Genomic DNA, 13,898 nt, shown 5'->3' with positions numbered 1-13,898 from the left:
AGTGATGTTGCCGTTCCAGCCACAGCATGCAGAGAGGGTGGTGGACTGGCTTACTAAACTATCCTCATCCTTCTCATCCTCCGGCACCCAAGCAGAGATTAGTGCGCAGTCCACTGCAGCTGCCAGAGGGGCTTATTCTGCCACCTTGTCCACAGCTATTCCTGCCATAGTCCCAGCATCAAGCATGGAGGAGTCAGCTGAGTTGTTTAAACACAGCATCAGACTCTTGCTCCTTGATGATGCACAGCTTTTACTTGATTCATATGTTGGTTCTGAGGTTGAGAAAGGTAGGAACATGAGCCTACAGAGAGGAAAGAGAACACTGGTACACAAATTGGGCGTCATGTTCCCTGCGCCGCAGTGCATTGCCAAGTTGTCTCCAGTGATAATGAGGATGGAGGGGATGATGATGATGAGGTCACTGATGCGACCTGGGTGCCGGATAGAGCAGAGGAGGAAAGTGAGGGTGAAGCACAATCCCAATGAGACAGCCATTATAGAAGAGTAGAGAGCAGCCACCCTAATCAACCAATTTGTGGAACTGTTCTCTCCTGGCCCACTTCCCACAGCTCAGCTGTCTGGGCCTTTTTTTAGCACAAGTGCAGCCGATTGCACTGTTGCAATTTGCATATTTTGCCTCAAGCACATCAAGCGTGGCAAAAACACCAGCCATTTGGGTACCCTTTACCTCATGACCTCTCAGCAGCCTCCACTGACAGGGATGATGGTATAGTGCAGGGTGTCCCAGGTCCTTGCAGCCCATCTACCAATAGCTCACCACCAGCTGTAGACCATAGCAGGCAAATTTCTCTGCTCCATCTGCTGCAGGGAAAAAATAAAAAAATACAGTCACTGCCACCCACATGCCCAGCGTCTAAATGCAAGCTAGTTAAAGCTGCTGGCTTTACAACTCCAGCCTTTCCATTTGGATGCTGCCCCCTTCTGTGAATTTCATAATGTGCTGTACCACAATGGGAGGTTCCCAGTCACTATTTCTTTTCACGTAAGGCCATTCCAGCTCTGTACCATCACGTGGTAGGCAATGTTGTGGCATCTTTTGGCAAGGCAGTCAGCCGCAAGGTCCACGTTACTGCTGACACGTGGTCCAGCAAGCATGGTCAGGGACGATAATTTTTGTTCACACCACTGGGTAACTATGCTTGCAACTCGGAAAGAATGCAGGACAGGACTCGGTGCTGCAGCATGTTGTGTCACTACGTCTCCATACAACTAGTGGTGATGATGCAAGATTTGTCAACTTCACCCCATCCTCTTGCTCAATACCCTCCTCTGCTGAATTGTCCTATGAACCACAAGTACCCCCTAAGTGTTCAAGGGGCTATTCAATGAGTCAGGCTAAAAGGTGTCGTGCAGTGCTTCAGCTGGTGTGGCTGGGGAACAGGAACCACACCAGAGCAGAGATTCTTGCAGTTCTGCAGGGGCAGGCCCAGAAGTGGTTCAGGCCATGCCAGCTGAAGCCAGGAATGATGGTATGCAATAATGGCACAAACCTCCTGCTTGCCCTTAGACAGGGAAAGTTGACACATATGCCATGCCTGGCACATGTCCTCAATTTGGTGGTGCAGCGTTTCTTAAATAGGTACCCAGGGTTGGAAGATCTGCTAAAGCAGGCCAGAAGAGTGTGTAGCCATTTTAGGCGGTCATACACAGCCAGTGCTTGGTTGGCTGAAATTCAGAGGGAATTCCCCCTGCCCGTAAACCGCATGATTTGTAACATGCCCACCAGCTGGAACTCGACTTTGTCAATGCTCCAGTGGTTGCACATGCAGCAGAGGGCTGTCAACGAGTACCTGTGTGAGTATGGCACGCTCAGGTCGGCTCAGCTTTTTTTCCCCATGCCAATGGCTGCTGATAAAGGATGCATGCACTCTACTGTCAGAAATTTGAGGAGGCGACAAGGATGGTGAGCGGTGACAATGCATGCATCAGTGACACAATCCCTGTTGGGTTCCTGCTGGAGCAGACTCTGCATGGCATTATAGACAGGGCATTCGAGGCAGAGCAGAGGGAGGAAAAGGAGGACTTCCATTCCTCTCAAGACCCAATTTATGCAAACACCATTCTTGCCACACCACAGAACACACAAGAGGAGGAAGATTCTGGCAGTTTTACAGGCATTGAAGAAGTGGAAGACAAATGTCAAACCTTAAGAGATGGTTTTCTGTCCCCAGAACCCTTGGGAGTAGTACGTGGCTCGGAGGAGGCAGTTCCAAATACTGTAATTCTCAGTGACCCCAAGGAGTCTGCTTCTCTTGCCTCCGCAAACTTGCGGTGCATGGGCTCCCTCATGCTTCAAAGCCTGTGAAAGGATCCGAGAATACGTGGCATCAAGGAGAAGGATCACTATTGGTTGGCAACCCTCCTTGGCCACCTTTACAAGGGGAAAGTCTCAGAACTCATTCCGTCCCCACAGAGGGAGCAGAAGATGAAATCTCTTGAGGACATTTTAAAGAGAAGTGTATCTAACGCCTTTCCCGACTCTGGTAGGTTACAGTGTCATGGAGTTTTGAGGCTTCTGTTGGTCAAGAAAGGAGAGATGGGGAAGAGGGCTGTGTAATGGGTGCATTTCACAATTTTTTTTAGTCCTCAGTGCCCAGGGCTGTCAGCTTCAACATCCCATTGGTAGCATCTCCATCATATGGTGGAAGATTATCTAGGGGTAAAAACTGAGATGGAGAGGTTTCCAGTTGATGATCCACTGGGTTACTAGGTCATGAGAATAGACAACTGGCCAGAACTTGCCCAGTATGCAATTGAGCTGCTGGGCTGCACTGCATTCAGTGTGCTCAGTGCTGCCGGAGGTTTTGTTAATGATAATAGAGTGGATCTGTCCACAGACTCCGTGGACAAGATGACATTTATCAAAATGAATCAGTCCTGTATTAGCAGCAGCTATAAAGCCACTGATGCAGATGTCACTGATTAAGTGTTTTTGGGATGTGAAACTCTGCAAGACTTCTAGGCTGCCTAGGTCTGTGGGTGTTGATTTCATCTGGAAGATATTTTTTTGGCGTAGGTTTCATGGGCACAATTAACACCCAAAGACCAATTTTTCTGCACCTGTTTGACAGGTGCATATCATTTCAATTTTTGTCAGCAAGGCAATTCTTGCTTTCATCAAGAGTACCTCTATAGGGTTACGGTGTGAAGGCACCTCCGACAACCAAAGACCAATTTTTCTGCACCTGTTTGACAGGTGCATATCATTTAAATTTTTGTCAGCAAGGCAATTCTTGCTTTCATCAAGAGTACCTCTATAGGGTTACGATGTGAAGGGACCACCAACACCCAAAGTCCAATTTTTCCGTACCTGTTACTTCTATCCGAAGTCAGCAAAAGAGACAACAGAATTTATCTTAAAAATTTAAATGTATCCAAAAAATCTCTAATCTTGTTTCCAGTGCACTACACTTTGGCCTCATCATACAGACTGGCCCCCAAGCTGTTATTTTCAAAATAAAGAAAGTTTGCAGGAAAAATTTCATTTTTTTGGCTTTATAAATGTCATTATTGCTGCAGCAGGTTCTATATACGATGCAGATGTGCTACTTTACAGGCAGACTAAGGGGACCCTCCAGGTACTATATTGAAAGGAATTTTTCATTTTTTATGGTAATTTCTCATTTTTATGCTTTCAATTTAGGCATCAGTAAATCACTGCTCATTTAAAAACGTTGTTTTTAACAAACATTTTTCTCATGGATACATGTCCCCCAAGGTAGTACCCGGACCCCCATAACCATTGTATGGCCAATTACTTTCATATAAACCTTCAAAATGGGCACTTTTGCTTTTTACATTTCGGGTCCTATATGCTTCAATGGGGTTTGTTATTCGGTTCCAAATGTTTGCAATGTTCGAAAGTTTGGCTGCGAACAGAACAGGGGGTCATTCGGCCTGTCCGTACTTAGGAGATGCTCATTGAGGCAGAGTGAAGGATCCTGTAATTGATAACAGATTAGGAATACACTGCAACAAAAAGCAATCAGATAACAGATTCCAATAATCAGTTTCCCAACAATTTATCTTAAAACTCCCATATCAGGTAGCCACCCAAATAACCAATCCCACCAACTACTAGAAATGTTCTGCCTAATTCCTGAAGCTAATTCATGCAAAACTTGAATATGTGACTAAATATAAGTAGCATGACTGGTTAGAATAAAGCAACCCATGTTCTCAAAATGCTCACATCCAAAATTATGTTTAAGAAGAAAATAGTTTATGGCTACTCTGTTTTGGAGTACTGCCTTTCATGTGCCCTGTAAATCGAGAAGCAACAAAGTATGATTACGACTTTTTGCCTGGCAATCCCACAAGGAATACAGCTATAGTAGCTCTCTTTAGTTGAGCAACTGCATGTTCTTGTGATTGGGGCAATATAATACTCAAACTTTTGTATCAGTTTGTTGGTACCTCAGGCCAATAAGAAGTGGGACTTTTAAGGCAGGTATGGGGTATAAGATAAAGTACAAGCAAAAATTGCTAATAGTAACTAAGTAATAAAAATGATAATAATAATAAATGTTTAATTCTTAAAACATATGTACAGTGAAGTACAGTTGCGTGAAAGGGTTATAGACCCTTGTGAAGTTGTGTAATAGAAGGAGGGTTAGTGACATGTGAGAAATAGTGACTTTTGAGGGTATATCTCTGTCTGTTCCTGCTGTTAAGCTTGGGTGGTTCAGATCAGAGGTGTCTCCTATATCCTACGCGTTTCGGCCTTTAATTGGGCCTTTTTCAAGGTTGATTGTCACTATTTCTGTTGATAAAATGCAGGTTTTTATTAAATATAAGTATCACCACTTTTTTAAAAAATTAAATAATAGTGGTGAATTTTTCAAAAATAGTACATACATGTTGTTTTCTTTGAATCCTTTTGTGTTGAAATGGCTCCCTCTTTAGCACAGCGAGAACCATGCGGTTTCCTGAAAAATTATACGTGTATATATATTTATGAGATACAGCTACAAAGTTGATAGTGGTTCTACAGGTGTGTAGTTGAACTTACATGGGCTGTCATATGAATCTCCCCTGGTGGTTAGTTTTGATTCCGGTGTGTGTGAAACCGGTTCTGGGCAAGGATATCCTTGTGCCTTTAAATGGTACAGTTCTATATAAGACAGGTACATGTATAGGAAGATTTTATATCTGTGATGCAATAATGCAGTATATACAGTATATAACATTTTGGGTTTGTTTTTACCTTCATTATCACTTTGCAACAAGTGTTGTCCCATGCGGTTTCCAGCTGGGTCACACTTGAAAAGAAGGAGAAAAGACTCCTTCAGTAATGTATCTCCTTTTCAGGGTGGAGTAAGTGGTAAGGGTGGTGTTTCAAAACTTACAATTTTTCTTGTGCGCCGCTCTTGGTCCTCTCTCGTCCCCATTCAGTTATGGAATGAGAGAGGCAGAGGTTCCCCGGCCTTTTATCAGGCTCGCGCATGCGCTGTGAGCGCCGCACGTCTGAAACCAGATTACATACAGCTGGTGTGTGTCTCTGGTGCGCCTGCGTCCTATGGACGAGTGCGCTTCCAGTTTCCACCGCTGTTGCTCACTGGCGCGGCCGCCGACACGGAGAGGACACAGGTCACAGACTGGCAGAGTCTGAGGCGCCGATGTCGCTGGCTGTTACGTTGTGCCTGTAAAAAGCCCCTGGGAGGGAAAACAGTGAGAGATCCCCCCAGGGGCTTACCGTGCCGGGTGTGCTAAAAGTATATGGAGATTTCTTCAACAAGGATTCAGTACAAGGCATAAGTGCATTATAATTTGCAAACAAGAGGTATATAAAAGGAAAAAACAGGGGAGAACATTCCATGAAATTATTAGCAGTTTTAATAGCAGTGTAATGAATAGTCAGGTATAAAGGGAAGGAGGGGGAATTTTCCGGTTATATCCCCATTGGAAAAGAGTGGGGAAAGTCTGTCAGATCGGTCTTCTCAAAGCTTATGGAATCTAAAAAGGGACGGAATTCTGCATCTTCAATTCGTGTTTTTGATAAAAGATATAAGATGTATATATATATATATACATCTTTGGACGAGTTTTTTTGTGTGAATGGATTGGATGATGTAAATGGAGGATGATTATAAGTATGGGGTGTGTCAATGATTGCTTCATTGTATTTTTTCCTTTTGGTAGCGAGATTTGTGTGGCTGATGTTTTTTGAACAAGAGTTTTTGTGAATGGACTTTCTCACAGTTTTATGATTTTTTCATTTTTTGATGAAGGTTTTTTATTCTAATCAGTTTTCCCTGATGAGAAACCTTCTAAAAAGGGGGCATAGCTTTCTGCTTCATTTAGGCCTGGAAAGGTGGTTGCGTTGAGACGTTTTATCCATCTCATCTCTAATTGAAGCAGGGTTTTGTTCCAATCACCCCCCCTCCTTGGGATGTGGATTCGTTCTAGGGCCATGAACGATATTTTTGGCATCTTATGGGCGTGTTTATAGGCCACGTGTCGACCCAGTGGTAGATGGAAATTGCACATTTCCATTGAATTTACGTGTTTGTTGATCCTCTTTCCGAATTCCTGTCTTGTCTTACCTATGTAGAATGCGTTACATTCGCATCTCATCATATACACCACGCCTTTAGTTCGACAATTGGTGAAGTGTTTGGGTTCAAAAGTTTCTCCATTCGGTAGAGTGGTTTTAGTGCATTTTCTTATGACTTTGCATTGGTCACATGACCCACATGGGTATGTGCCTTTTGTCTTGCATGGGTCTTTGCGTGAACCTTCTTTAAAGTCGCTATGAACTAGTCCTTGTTTGACAGATCCTGCCTTTCTGTACGTGATTGGCGGATGGTCTGTGAGGAAGTCTTTCACTGTTGGGTCCTCTTTCAGAATTGCCCAATGTTTTTCCAAAATTGCTTTGATTTTTTTATTTTCGTTGGTGTATCTTAAAATGATTCGCGTTTTTTGGTCGGGTTGTTTGGGGTCCTGGGATGGTTTTTTAAATAGTAACTCTTGTCTTTCCTTGGAGTTGGCCTTGTTGTAGGCTTTCCTTAGTGAGGTTTTGGTGTAACCCCTTTCCATCAGTCTTGTGGTGAGTGCATCAGCTTCTTTTTTGTATACTTCTTTTTTGGTGCAATTCCTTTTAATCCTTAAGTATTGACTGTAAGGTATGGCTTTTTTTAGTGGGGGTGGATGGAAGCTCGTGGCATGTAGAATTGAATTGCCTGCGGTTTCCTTCCTATAGAGTGCGGTTTGTATGCGTCCATCGTGTTCCTTGTGGATCCATGTGTCAAGGAATGGAACTTTTTTGTTACTGTAATTTAAGGTGAAATACATATTGTATGTGTTGTTGTTTAATGCGTTTTTTAGATCTTTGATTTGGTTTTCTGGTCCTGTCCACACTATCAGAATATCGTCTATGTATCTTTGCCATAGAAGTATGTTATCAGTTAGCCAGGCATTTTCTTCTTTGATGAGAAAGTCTTCTTCCCACTCTCCTAGATATAAATTGGCGTAGGTGGGGGCACAGCTTGTGCCCATTGCCACCCCGCAGGTTTGAAGGTAGTAGCGACCATCGAACGTAAAGAAATTCCGATTTAAGATGAATTCAAGCATAGTAATTATAAAGGTGTTAAATTTTTCATCCTGTGGGCTTAGCTGGTTGAGAGCATTCTTGATTGTTTCCAGTCCTTTATTGTGCGGTATATTGTTATACAAGGCCTCGACATCCACAGTGATAAGAAAGGAATCACTGGGGATGGTCATGTCGTTCATTATCTGTAACAGATGCATGGTGTCTCTAGTATAGGAGGTCAGTTTTGAGACATGTGGTTTTAGATATGCGTCAATCACTTTGCTTATGGCTTCGGTGATGTTGCCATTCCCAGATACTATTGGCCTCCCGGGTGGATCGATCGGGTTTTTGTGAATCTTTGGGAGTGAGTAGAAAGTTGGTGTCTTCGGGTGTCTTGATCGGATATAGTTCCAAAGTGTGGGGGAGATAGTTCCTTCAATTCCAGCTTTGTCAACTTTGGCATAAAATTCTTCTTTGTATTGTTCAATCATGATGGGCATGATTTGTTTATAACATTTTCGGTTGTTTAGAATTGTTTCGCACATGTCTTTATACTTGGTGTTGTCCATCACGACAACATTCCCTCCTTTATCCGCAGGTTTGATGGTTATGTTTTCGTTGTCTTGTAACTCTCTTAGGGCTTTTCTTTGACTTTTGGTTAAGTTTTGTTTGTTTCTTGTCATGGTCATTTTTTCAAGGTCTTTCGTGGTTTCCCTGACGAACAGGGCTATGGCTGGGTTCTGGTTGATCGACGGGAATTTATGTGATTTTTTCTTAAACTGTGCGTTGATTTTTTCAACTATTGTTTTACTAGTATTAGTGGAGGTTGTGGTTTCTTCCTCATCGCTGTCAGTCCAACATTCTAGTCCCCCTTCTTCTAGGAGGAGGTTTAGGTCCCGTATAGCCCTGTATTCTGCCGCCGATAGTGCTGTTTGAGGTTCTGCTGTTTCGGGTTTCTTGCTGTACATAATTTTTTGTAATAGGTTCCTTGCAAAAAGGTTTACATCTTTTATGGCCTCAAACTTGTCTGCTGGTTTGTTGGGGCAGAAGGAGAGTCCTAATGTAAGGACTTCTATTTGTTCCTTGGTTAGTGTGTGTGAGGAGAGATTGACTATCGTGATGGTTTCTTTGTTCATTCCTGTGTTTGGTTGTTGGTGTGTTATTTTTCTTTCGTCTGTTTCCGCGCCTTCCCTAAAAAAGGTCCTTGTTTGTTTGGAGGTTGCAGTCTCTGATTTTCCCGTTGAGATCTTGTGAAGATTTTATGAAGTTTTGCTGGTGGGTTGGTCTCCTCAGTCTCTTGTGCATTCTGTTCTGTGGTTTCATTATCCTCATCCGTGTTTTGTGGGTCTTCATTGGATCTTTCTGTTTCATATTGGTTTTCCCTTTGTTCTCTGTTTTTGGGTGGGAATCTTCTCCTCTGAGGGTTTGCCTCTGTTCCAGATGTGTAGGACGATGAGTCTGAGGAGATGTAATTTTGTGGGTTCTTTCTCTGTCCGGATGGTGCATTTTTCCTCTGGTTTTTGTTGTTGTTCCAGCGGTATGCTCTGTTTTGGCCAAATGCGTTCTTATCGCGCCAGTACTTTTTCTCTTTCTTCCTTAGGATGTCCAGGCTGTGTTGTTCAATATGTGTTTTTAACTTTTTTTCTTGTTCCGAATATAGGGGGAGTGGTTTGAGGGGGGTCAACAGATCATATGTTTCTTTTATTTCTTCATCTAGATTTTTGAGTTGTCTTTCATACTCATTTTGTAGGAGTATCATCAGATTTTTTGAACATTCATTGAGTATGGCCTCCCAGTCTTTTTTCATTTGTAGGGTGATATTATCCATAGTGGGAAAGATTTGTATTCTAAGTCCCACTGGGTTGATGTTTTCCTTTATGTAGCGTTGAAACGATTTGATGTGCCAATACAAGGCTGATTTTCTTTCAAGATGTCTCCGTAGTGTATTAAAGAGTGCCGTGACGTCAGAATTCTGTTGTTCATTGCCCTGAAAGTCTTTTTGAATCCCGGTCATAAGGCTCTCCCACTCATTGCCAATTAGATTTCCGTTTGTCTCCTCCTCCATTTTGTCTTTATCCTTTTTAATCCAAAGACAATTATTATTCTTTGGGAAATTGGGTGTCTTTGGATTTTTTACACAGTGTGGTGTCGTTGATCAAATCCCTCTCTGTTGTTACTGCCCTTGGGCATACAGTTTGGAGAAGATCATTATGTGATTCCACTTGTGTATAATGAAATGCGATGTGATGGTAGTCCTGCTAATCGGCTACCATAGGTGAGTAGGGGAGGTGAGGTGTTATAGAGATCGTGAGGTTTTGGATGTGTTTTTTAGATTCCATAAGCTTTGAGAAGACCGATCTGACAGACTTTCCCCACTCTTTTCCAATGGGGATATAACCGGAAAATTCCCCCTCCTTCCCTTTATACCTGACTATTCATTACACTGCTATTAAAACTGCTAATAATTTCATGGAATGTTCTCCCCTGTTTTTTCCTTTTATATACCTCTTGTTTGCAAATTATAATGCACTTATGCCTTGTACTGAATCCTTGTTGAAGAAATCTCCATATACTTTTAGCACACCCGGCACGGTAAGCCCCTGGGGGGATCTCTCACTGTTTTCCCTCCCAGGGGCTTTTTACAGGCACAACGTAACAGCCAGCGACATCGGCGCCTCAGACTCTGCCAGTCTGTGACCTGTGTCCTCTCCGTGTCGGCGGCCGCGCCAGTGAGCAACAGCGGTGGAAACTGGAAGCGCACTCGTCCATAGGACGCAGGCGCACCAGAGACACACACCAGCTGTATGTAATCTGGTTTCAGACGTGCGGCGCTCACAGCGCATGCGCGAGCCTGATAAAAGGCCGGGGAACCTCTGCCTCTCTCATTCCACAACTGAATGGGGACGAGAGAGGACCAAGAGCGGCGCGCAAGAAAAATTGTAAGTTTTGAAACACCACCCTTACCACTTACTCCACCCTGAAAAGGAGATACATTACTGAAGGAGTCTTTTCTCCTTCTTTTCAAGTGTGACCCAGCTGGAAACCGCATGGGACAACACTTGTTGCAAAGTGATAATGAAGGTAAAAACAAACCCAAAATGTTATATACTGTATATACTGCATTATTGCATCACAGATATAAAATCTTCCTATACATGTACCTGTCTTATATAGAACTGTACCATTTAAAGGCACAAGGATATCCTTGCCCAGAACCGGTTTCACACACACCGGAATCAAAACTAACCACCAGGGGAGATTCATATGACAGCCCATGTAAGTTCAACTACACACCTGTAGAACCACTATCAACTTTGTAGCTGTATCTCATAAATATATATACACGTATAATTTTTCAGGAAACCGCATGGTTCTCGCTGTGCTAAAGAGGGAGCCATTTCAACACAAAAGGATTCAAAGAAAACAACATGTATGTACTATTTTTGAAAAATTCACCACTATTATTTAATTTTTTAAAAAAGTGGTGATACTTATATTTAATAAAAACCTGCATTTTATCAACAGAAATAGTGACAATCAACCTTGAAAAAGGCCCAATTAAAGGCCGAAACGCGTAGGATATAGGAGACACCTCTGATCTGAACCACCCAAGCTTAACAGCAGGAACAGACAGAGATATACCCTCAAAAGTCACTATTTCTCACATGTCACTAACCCTCCTTCTATTACACAACTTCACAAGGGTCTATAACCCTTTCACGCAACTGTACTTCACTGTACATATGTTTTAAGAATTAAACATTTATTATTATTATCATTTTTATTACTTAGTTACTATTAGCAATTTTTGCTTGTACTTTATCTTATACCCCATACCTGCCTTAAAAGTCCCACTTCTTATTGGCCTGAGGTACCAACAAACTGATACAATACTCAACCAGGGACGACGGCAAACCCAACTATACATAGGGTCATAGAGATCAAAAACCCCTTCTATATAATACTCAAACGGCTTAGGGTGAATTGTCCCCCCAGTGATATTTGCCAGGATGTAAGAATCAGTATTATTTCCACAAGAAAAAAAAAACATCCTACAGGTAGTTTAACATGTATGGTGTGACTGGGCTAAAGTTCAATGTTATTACAACTAATTTTATTATCCACTGCACTGTACATACCCTGTCTGTGCTGCAGAGAGCCCAAATACCTTGAGGAATGGTGGTTATGGCAGCTTTGCTAGGTAAAGAAAGTTGTTGACTTTTCCTATCTGGTTGAGTTTACAGGTCATATTATAACATACATCACCTTGAGTAATATTAAGGGTCTTTATGCTGGTCAGATTTTTCAAGTGCCTAATGGGATCTGGACAGTCCTTACTAACCCCATAGATGCTAAAATGTGAACGTATGTCATCAGTCTCAACAGTGGTGTCATTTTGTAATATCTAAAATACCTGCAACAATATTTGCATTGGTGTAGGTACTGCTATCAAACAAGTAGTCAACAAGTCAAGGGGGCTATGCATATTTGAAAAACACAGGTTGGAGGTATTCATTGGATTTTTTTGCCATATAAACCCAAACATTTTCAGATTGCTTTAACAGATCATACAATTGTCTGCTGAGTTTCACATTTTTGTCATTTATCCAGACCCATGGGCAGTCATCATAAACAGAAAAATGATCAGATGAACAGTTAAGCTGAACACGATTGATTGACGATTGAAACATGATTGCACAAAACACTACTCCCCTCATTGATCATGGTGGATTTTCATGGACCCAAAGGTCCTTGCCTTCAAGCTTTACTGAGGTGATAGGGACCTTCAAACCTCTCTTGAAGACCCTTTCTTTGTGATTTTCTTAGGACCATGTGGTCAACTGGCTGAAGAAAGTGGGTGCCTAAAACAACATCAGGGTTAGGTAAAGGAGAATAAACTTTCTCATAAGTCTCAATGAGACGATTTTGTTACTGTACCATATACTCTGTTAATTCACCCATGTTTGAATTTATAACAATATTAGTATATATTTCACCTATAAAGTAAGAGTCTATATGGCTCAATAATGTCAAGAATACTAGTTAAAAAAATAAAAACTTAAAATGACATAAATCTTTCCCCTAGATTGGTGCAAACCAATCAAAATAAGCTTATTGGGATTTTTTCTTTACCAAAAATATGTAGCAGAATACAAATTGGCCTAAAATGATGAAAAAAAATAGTTTTTTACATTTTTTTTATTGGGAATGCTATATAGCAGAAAGTGTTTTTTTTTTTTTCAGAATTGTTTTTTTTTTGGTTATAGTGCAAAAAATAAACATTGCAGAGGTGATCAAATACCTCCAAAAGAAAGATCTATTTGTGGGAAAAAAAGGACATTGATTTTATTTAGGTACAGTATCGCACGACCGTGCAATTGTCCGTTAAATTAACACAGTGCCGAATCGCAAAATATGGCCTGGTCATTAAGGGGGAAAATCGTCCGATCCAGAAGTGGTTAAATGATGAATCTATTGAGATAGTATATATTATACCTGTGGGGGTATACCCTCGTGCCACTGGATGGGCCTATGAATTGTAAATTCCTGGTATTTATCTAGTATGCAGCAGCTAGGGGATAGATTAATTGAAGAGAAAAAGGCTTCCAGTAGGGGAACCTCACCTTAGCCCTTGCTATATATGAGCTATTTAAAGAGCTCCTATTGTGAGTATGTGTAATAATTGCCAATAAAAACCATTATCTGTGCAAATTATTTTTTCCTTATGAACTGTGCAACCTGTGCAGTATGTAAATCCAACATATCACAAATAAATATGAGTGCAAATTCCGCAAAATGTGTGCAAAAAAACTTGTGCAATTATGCAGTGTGTGGGTACAACGTATCACAAATGTGCAACACAGTATGGTATTAGTGTAAATCCACAATTTTCCACAAAGAACGTGCTCTGTGTAACATTAGATAAGGTGTTTGAATAATCTGTCCTTGCACAATGCGCAATATACCACGGATTGGGATGGGATGAGCAAAAAAATGAAAGCAAAAATACAAGTGTCCAAGTATACAGTTTATAAAGTGCTGGTGCCTGGTATGTGCTTGGGATATGCCGGTGATCCTCAGCTTGCTGCTGGGTTACCACTTTTACACAGTGAGTGATCCACACGTGTATAGATAAAATCACTCACCAGATGATGTGGGTCATATCTGTCGTATGACAGTACAACCTTTAACGCTTGTGTGGTTACCCCCACTGGGTGAGCAGTGAAGCAGATCCGATTCAGCAGGCTGGCCTGGAGTTGCTGGTTCCCTGCTGGTTAAAAAGCTCATATATAGCAAGCGCTAAGGTGAGGTTCCCCTACTGGAAGCCTTTTTCTCTTCGATGAAT

This window comes from Pelophylax lessonae, assembly GCF_965119305.1.
Source record: "Pelophylax lessonae genome assembly, chromosome: 6".
NCBI lineage: Eukaryota > Metazoa > Chordata > Amphibia > Anura > Ranidae > Pelophylax > Pelophylax lessonae.
This window is presented reverse-complemented; position numbering follows the sequence as displayed.